This window comes from Macrobrachium rosenbergii, chromosome 20, assembly GCF_040412425.1.
Source record: "Macrobrachium rosenbergii isolate ZJJX-2024 chromosome 20, ASM4041242v1, whole genome shotgun sequence".
In the NCBI taxonomy this organism is placed as follows: Eukaryota; Metazoa; Arthropoda; class Malacostraca; order Decapoda; family Palaemonidae; genus Macrobrachium; species Macrobrachium rosenbergii.
In genome coordinates, this window is record NC_089760.1 from 11,020,389 (window position 1) to 11,030,000 (window position 9,612).

Sequence of the window (9,612 nt, forward strand, 5' to 3'; positions counted from 1 at the left end):
TAGAGCTACAATCCTCTAGTGAAGCGAGCAAAAGAGATTCTTTGAAGAAAGGATCCACTAGGGCGAGAGTGGATGAAGTATTGGATGCTGAATGTTTCAAGGCAAAAATTCAAAGAACAGTTAAAAGCCTGCTACGGTTCGTTAAAATTTTGACTATCTTTCATCCCTTGTGCATCTTCGCATTCATGTGTCGCGGTACGTAGTGAAAATTAGTATCCATTTTGAATATATATATCTATATATATATACATATATAAATATATATACAGTATATATATATATATATATATATATATATATATATATATATATATATATATATATATATATATACATATATATATACAGTATATATGTATACGTATATGTATATATATACTTGTGTATATATATATATATATATATATATATATATATATATATATATATATATATATATATATATATATATATATATATATATAAATATACCGACATTTATTGATGGATTCCATCAGCCAGCAAATTTAAATGACACAAGCTAAACATCGCTCTATGTTAAGTGACTTGAGCCATCAAAGTTTTCAAAGTATAACTGCCAGATACATTGGCATGAAACTGCCAAGTTCCAGAAAATTTCCGGTAATGCTTTTTTTTTATCTACCAAAAATATCGGTTAAATTTAAGCTAACCGTTTCTTTTTTTCCAAGACCTGTCAAAACATCAGTCAATATAATAATAATAATAATAATAATAATAATAATAATAATAATAATAATAATAATAATAATAATAATATGTACTGGAGGTGATAGCTGCATCAGCTGCATTCAGTTTGCATGTTTTCTCTGTCCTTCAGATAACTGATTTCTCAGGGTAACTGCATTTTGCCACTAACTCGCGGATATTTGTCATTCTTTGAGAAAAGAGCCAGTTGCAAACTTGGGTAGTTGTATTTCGGACGAATACATTGCCTTCCTCAGTGACAAACATTGGCGAATTACTGGCAGAATACAGTAACCCTGAAGAATCAATTATCTGGAAGTTAGAGAAAACTCTGCACAAATTTAATGCAGCTGATGGAGCTATTACCTTCAATAATACGTTTAAAAGAAGCTTTACTACCTGTGCATAATAATATAATAATAAAAATGTTCTAAAGGGTCCACAATAATATTGTTAAAGATGAACCCAGAGTAGGGTTCGAAAACTTTCATAAATTTTACGCGCGCCTTTAACAATTGTTGTTGGCCTTTAGAACATTTATGAACTCTCGTGATAGAGAGTTTTTCTCCCAAATAATAATAATATAATAATAATAATAATAATAATAATAATAATAATAATAATAATAATAATAATAATTTTTTAATAATAATAATAATCATCATCATCATCATGATAATAATCCGGACTAAAAGAACAGGAATCAGAGGAGAATTAAGATGGCGATAAGCAGGTATATAGAACAACGTTTCTCTTTACTGTTATATGCTTTAGAGGGAAATTCCCATATGAAATAACGTTTATGGTCATAATTGTTCCTCTTCTTTCTTATTTTCCAATTAGGTTTCAACTACATAAAAAAACTTACTCAACAAGATAATTACCTATTTGGCCAGTTATACATAAATGTTTCCACATTTGAATAATAACAATAATCTGTCTGGCATACCCTGAGTCTTTGATCTACCTCCTGTCTTACGATGATTTCAGTGTCTTAGCGTGCAACCGACAAGTGAGTGGCATTTGACTGACAATTCAAACTGACTCTCAAATAAATGATTCATGTGGAGTCAGAGAGCCAATTCAGCCATTTCAAAACTGTGTGGTTAGTTTCCATTCATCTCATCCGAGAAGAATTTATTTATATATATATATATATATATATATATATATATATATATATATATATATATATATATATATATATATATATATATATATATTTGAATGGTTCTTCGAGTTGAAGTCTAGTTCATTATCTGATTTCTCTCACTGGTTTGTATCGGAAGATAATGTGTTGATTATTGTTCTTATATTAAAGCCATATGGGAATTGTCTAAACATATGACGCCAAAAGAAATACTTACCAAACGACATGATGTTTGGATAGATTAATTATTTCTTTACTGTAATTGATTGTCTTTAGATATCCCTTCGGTATATGTGGCCATGCTAATCGAAAAATATCCTACAGAACCAATCCCGTTAGTAAGTTTTAAATAAATATTAAACTCAAATTGTGCAGGGACGAACCCCAAACCCAAAAAGACGAATTTTCTTACTTTTACGCAATCCCCCAGTAATTATGAACTTTTATTGAAGAATATTTTCTCTTTTAGTTTTATTTTCTAATAACCTGCTTAATAAAAACTTCGTTTATGGAGATTTCGATGTAAAAAAAAATCTCAAATCTGAGGAAAAAATATCAGAGATAATGAACACTTTGAACTATGTGGGCAGAACGTGAGAATTAGTTCCTCGGCTGTGGCTGTAAATTTGAAAGGGTGGCAGCAAGGAACATCTCACTTACTACTGAAACGAAGAGTTTTCTAGAGTATTTAAAACATTTTTAAAATTATAAATAGTTATGTATTAAAGTAATAAGAAAGAGGTTTGATGAAAAAGTACAACTAGTCATCTCTGATTTCATCCCGGTAAGATGTTTCATATACAGGCAATGTAAGATTTATGACGATATGACGATAAGCACAATTATCGTTTTCCGAAACGAAAGTCACAGATTTTACAAACATTCGTTCTACAGGATTCAAGAACTCAGAAAAATAAGTGACGTGAAAAAACCAGAATAACTTGGGATGAATATAGATATGCACGGGACTCGAAGAATTACAACGTGGTATTTATTTATTCAGTAATTATCTCTCCCAATAATACCAGATATAATAATAAATATTCAACTATATATTTTTCCATATCCAACGAAAAAAGTTCATTTGTTATGAGAGGCAAACTAAGGCGAATACATGATAATTAGGAATACGGTGCCTTGTTAGGCTCTGTTTATAGGCCTCATTTACTCTCATTTAGAAATCAGGGAATAATTTAAAAGTTTCTATGCTTTTGTGGCTAGAATTTATCAAACCATATTATTGACATGCAAGTAGAAATTATTATTATTATTATTATTATTATTATTATTATTATTATTAGTAGTGGTGGTAGTAGTAGTAGTAGTAGTAGTAGTAGTAGTAGTAGTAGTATTAATGTGTACGAAGCACTGAGCTCTTGGAAATCTCTGTACGTTAGAATAGCTGAGTCGATTTAATTTACGACAGATGATGACACCTTTTTGGTAACCTAATTCTAATCAACAGAAGGGGTCACAAAGTACAGTTTTTTCACACAATCCTCTCCTGTTGCACAACAGATAAGAATACTAATATGGAAAAATTTTTAAATCGTGATTATGATTTAACCACTAACTTAATTTTTTTTTTTTTTTTTTTTAAGATTTTCAATATGAGAAAATTTGCCGAGGTTCCCGAAGAGATTTCTTAAAAATTTCACCACCGCTGAGAACTGCCACGGGAGAAAACTTCTTGACAGGCAAGGCATGTATTGGTCTGAACTCGAGACCCATTGCTAATAAATGACAGAAATTTATTCATTGGTTTGTTGGGACCGGCGTGTATTATTTTATTTAGGCTTGTGTGTAAGGGGTCACTTTCCTTGACATTTGTGGAGCTCTGGAGCACCTTTTACTCTCGTGGTGGTCCTACTGGGTTTCCAATTCCGAATTTCGAGCCTGTCTCTCCATTTGACATATGTTTCAGGTCAAATTCCGAAGTACTAGACGAAGTAGAGTAAAAGAGAAAAAAAGTGATAACACTATAAATCCACAACGAATGGTATTGTTATAAAAATGACTGCGTGAAATTCCTGCATTTTCGCAATTACCGTTTACCTTCTTATGCAAAGAAGCATCGAAATGCTTAAGGAAAATATTAAAAGCATAGAAAAACCATCTCTGTATACCATTTTCGAAACTGCCTGGCACCGTCATCTTGCAAATTGCCCTTCACCGCTCCCGGCAGAATGCGTAAAAAAAGCCTTTCAAAGAAGATAAGAAAAAGTTTACTGGGGTGCAGCTGGATACAGTTATTGGATCCCCGGGGTTTTAGGCTAAAATTGAAAGACCAGACAATAGTCAGACAGGGCTTCCGTACCATCCATACATATTCTAGGAATTGGATGTCCGCATGCCTTCGAAGTAAAGGCAATTGTTACGGAAGATATCATTATGAAGGACAGTTCAAGTCCCACTTAAACATCTCCAGTCTTATTTCACTGTACTTGGACAGCCATTTGAAGAACAGGCAAATACAAACATATTTGAATTTATTTGTATTCGATATTAATTATGATTAAACAGTATAAGTATGTTCAAGTACATAGATTACAATTCTAAAAAGAAAGATAAACTAAAAAAAAAGCAAAAGTTATAAATATGAATAAATGTAAATAAACTTTTCAGGGGTTATCAAGAAGAAAGATTTGAACAGTCAAAACCTCATAATAGATTTAGTTTTGAAAGTGCTCAAAGAAGAAAAGAAAATTATATTGAAAAATCAACACATATCTTCAGATTTTTTTCACACGAATCAAGAAAATTGAACATAATTTCCTAAAGAAAAGTTATAAATCGTTTTAAAATATCCATATTTAACGCATGTTTAAACGTGACAGCTAAATTGTCAATTAATTTTCTCATTTGCAGTGTAGAATTGATAGCAAATTGTAACAAAACTAAAATATTAGTACCGTTGCGAAATACGTTTCAGAAAATCAGATCAGTCTTTACTTCAAAGAGAATAACAGAATCACTAAGACGAAATAACAATCTAATCTTTGTCAAGAAATCAGATCCCTATGTAAAGTCATGTGAAAAATTAGGTAAGAAAAATCATTAAATAAGAAAAATAAACAGCATCAATGCCAAAAAAATATTCAAAGGAAAACAATGGAATTTTCATTCATGTTAGTGACGACAATCATGCTTCAATTGGACAGGTGTTGGAAAAAGTTTATTCCAGTAATATACCCGACAGAAACTATGTCGAATCCAGTTTTTAAAGGAAAATTTTATAACGATAAGAATATCAATCACGGAATATATAAATTTGATCCACTTATTTCAAAATAATGTGTAAAATGTATAAAATTTAAGGAAAGAAGTTTATCCGGGCCTAGATCAGAAGTGTGAGACCACCAGCACAGAAAATCAAGATTTGTAAAAGGAGAACTGGCCTCAGACGCTAATGAGTTTCCACTTACCATGGTATAATTTTTTTTTCCAGATGACTGTAAGTGTGTATGTACTCTCAGTCTAGCATATACACTGTAAAAACCTACTGCTATGTATCAGTCTTCTTGAAGATATCTTACAGATACTTACAAATACAAAGAAGTTCACAATTTTATGTGGTTCATTTGCATCCATACATAACGAATTGTGGGAATTAGAAGCATATTTACGTGCATGGTACATACATACATACATAATTACATAAATTCATACATATATACATGTGATATATATATATATATATATGTGTGTGTATATATATATATATATATATATATATATATATATATATATATATATATATATATATATATATATATATATATATATATATATATATATATATATATATATATATATATATATATATATATATATATATACTGTATGTATATATATATATATATATATATATATATATATATATATATATATATATATATATATATATATATATATTTCTGTGCTTGACGTCCTAAATACCTTTTCTCTTTAGAGCTTTGCCTTCAAATGCCGTGGATTTTGTTAACAACGGGCAGGACTTCCGCGATTAAATAATGGACAGAGAATCCCACGCAAGCGATTTATAGAGTTAGAGTTGTATAATGCGAAAATGCAAACGGGTGCCAGAGAAATTGTGGAATGGGAAAGCACTATTGGAAGTTTTAATGGAATAAAATATTTTCTCGTTTAACTACCAGGTACATTAACTTTCACATATATCAAGTGGAGAGTGATTTACCATATCATCCTGACTGGCTTGCAAGAGAGATTTTTATGAAAATATGCATGAGGCCAACATATGAAAATATGCATGAGGAAGAAAGAAAAATTACCTGCCGTAGTGTGTGGGTAATGCTGTGTAATTGTATTTCCTATGTGTCTTTGATGCTAGTTCAAACCGTTGGGAGCACATTTACCTCTCCACTGATTATCTATCTATCTATTATCTATTTATCTATTTATATATATATACATATATACATATATACATATATATATATATATATATACATATATATATATATATATATATATATATATATATATATATATATATATATATATATATAAAAGTTCTTCCTCTTTATTCAAAGAATGATTTATATACAAGAGTTTCGGAACACACGCACACATATCTACAGTATATATATATATATATATATATATATATATATATATATATATATATATATATATATATATATATATATATACATATGTTATTATATATAGACAGTATATAGGTATATATATATGTTCCAAAACTCTTCTATGTAAATCATTCTTTGAATAAAGAGGAAGAACTTTCGCACGGGCTGCGATATCCCCTTTTGCACAAGGAAAACTGGGAGCTTCCATAAATCATGTTCGCCTCTGGGGGTCTTAGAACTGCGAAGCAACCCAGAACGATATATATTTTCTGTTAAATACAAAAGCATGACTTTTTCTATCAAGCTGATGAGAGAATATGCAACAGGGCATGAAGTGAAATATGACTCTCTCTCTCTCTCTCTCTCTCTCTCTCTCTCTCTCTCTCTCTCTCTCTCTCTCTCTCTCTGTCCTAGAGTGAATCTGTTTGCTAAGAATTTAAAAAAAAAACTATTTCCTAAATAACTAACAAAAACAGGGATAAATATTACGTTTACATAGGCTATTCTTCTTCATTGATGTAAAAAAAATGGTGCAAACGTCTTTTTAATTTTCAAAAGTTCTATATGGCCTTGAGCAATATGAATTCATCCAGGAAGAGAGTTGCGTTACCGTCATTATAAATTTATTCATATTTAGTTTTGGAATTTTAATTCAAGTTAAAAGGAAAATGTTATCGAAAGAAAACTAAACACAGGTTTCCCGATAACAGACAACACGTGCAAATCTTTACTCTTGATATTGGAATATGAAAATACATTACAGATTTTTATTTACTAGGTAGGTCATAATTCATTTGTCTGATGTTCTTTCATTCTTCCAGCCAACTGCCACTAAGATTTTACTGGTGCTCTTATACATTGTTGAAAAATTCGCGAGTTTGATCTAAAAAAATATCTATTTCGTCGGTTTCATAAAGGAAATTGATTATGGTCATAAAGTATGGAATTAAATGTTATCCTTTACATATAAATTATGGGACGCAGTCACGAAGAACGAAATATATGTGTGTGTATGTATGTATGCATAATAATTTAGGAAATTTAGATGACTTTCAGAGAGAGAGAGAGAGAACTTTGGAAAAAATTCTGTAGTTTACCGTCATATTCTAAATATGCATTCACAGAATAACTATGGAAAGTCAGAGGTATTAGGTACCATAAACTGCGTGAAGAAAGTGGATCAGTGATGTACATGAAAAAGACAGAAAGCTAACTTAGGGCTCTTTGAGAAAGCCGATCTAGGGAAGATTTGGTATGGTTAGTTGATCTCACGAACTGTCGTTGTTTAGTTATGTTAAGAAAACAAAGCATGATATTAACTATGATGATGATGTGGTAACAGGGAGGGAAAGCATTAATGTGAAGTTTCGTTAAGAAAATAATTACTGGCTCTTACACTTACAGGTTTACTCGAGGAAACGTTCGACATCTTATTTTAAGGGAAATGACTCATCATATGAGTGTTTTTTGCTAACGGACAAGAATATTGTAGCATGTAGCATATTTCCCATAGTCAATAAGTACTATGAATAAAACATAAGAGAGCATAATATTCTTGGAACGTTGATGTCAGTGCGTATGCATTTCATCGTGAGTATGCGCTAACAAATATTTCGAGAACGATGAATGAACCCGGAGAAATATGCATGGGCACATCCGTTGGGAAGCCCACAGTTGGTGATTAGCTTTGATACAAACTGATTTTTGTTTTCCATTGATTTGCCAGTGAAGAAAATCGCGGCTTGTTAGTATCCATGAACATGAAAGGTGAATGTTGCAGATTATTTGGTACCTACAAAGTATGTGGTTTGTTCATTGTTGATTGGCCTTGGTGGCAGTATGGTTTATAGTGAGTAATCTTGTTCAATCTGTATTTCTATATGGTAACGCAGAACTACCAGGAGCCCTGAAGGTTTGGACACATGGCTTACCACCAAAAACTGCTCATAGCCTATGTTCAAGTATCTTTATTGCGCCTTTTATTATGATACTTTATTTATCCAATAACAATGATGAAAGAAACATAATTATGTCAAAAGTCTATAGAAGATATCGAAAGCTATCTGATATAAATTTTTGCTTCTTTCCAGAGTTTCAGGGTGGAGCAGACTAGAATGAATTCATATAGTAGTAAGGAGGGCATTGTTTTAGATAATTTTATTAAAGACGTTTCAGAAATTACAAGAAAATTAACTATTTCTATTATATATATGTATATATAATATATAATTTAGTATTTTACTTGTCTTTATGTATCGTACATTTTAGTATTTTACTTGTTTTTATATACTGTGATTTTTAACTCACTTTTTCCTTATTTTATGTCAAATTTTACATGTCTTTTTTTTTTTGTAGAAATCCCAAAAGATGTAAATATTAATTTACGAAACGTCGGAATAAACTGTTGAAAATAATCATCCCACCGTATTCCTGGTCTCACTTTCGAATATATATATATATATATATATATATATATATATATATATATATATATATATATATATATATATATATATATATATATATATATATATATATACTATTTTAACTGAGTTAATAAAAATGAAAATTTAATCATAAGATAAAGCAGAGAACTCAACTGGAAAAGATGAATTTTTATGTTGGTGTTTTAGATATTAACAAGTACATACTTGGAAACATCTGAATGCATTCTAAATTTTAATTAGAACTGTAAATTACTTTATTTAACAGAAATAAATATAAAGAAAAAATACAAATATACCCTCTATATATAAGGCTATGTTTATGCAAACATGTCTTCCGTAAATAGTCTAGTATTATTTGATAAACAAAAATATCGAGACAAACTTTTCTATTTGGAAAAAATATTCCTAGCCTACGGTATGTGTAATAAAAGAAATCCCAGTCAAGTTTCTGGTGTATTACACGCATTCCACCGAGAAGACTTTGTTTGAGTTTCCAAGGAAAATATAAAAGAGGAGAGGAGCGCGATCTGAGTGGATGTTTTTGTCCCTTTGAGCCTCATACTTCAGTCTTCAAAAATATCCACGCAACTTCTGGACGGGTTGGAATGTTATGGAAGGGAAGGAGAGATATTCATGCATCTAGAATCTTTTGACATATACGCGATAAACAAAATACTCGCTTTTTCATCCGTCTGGCTTA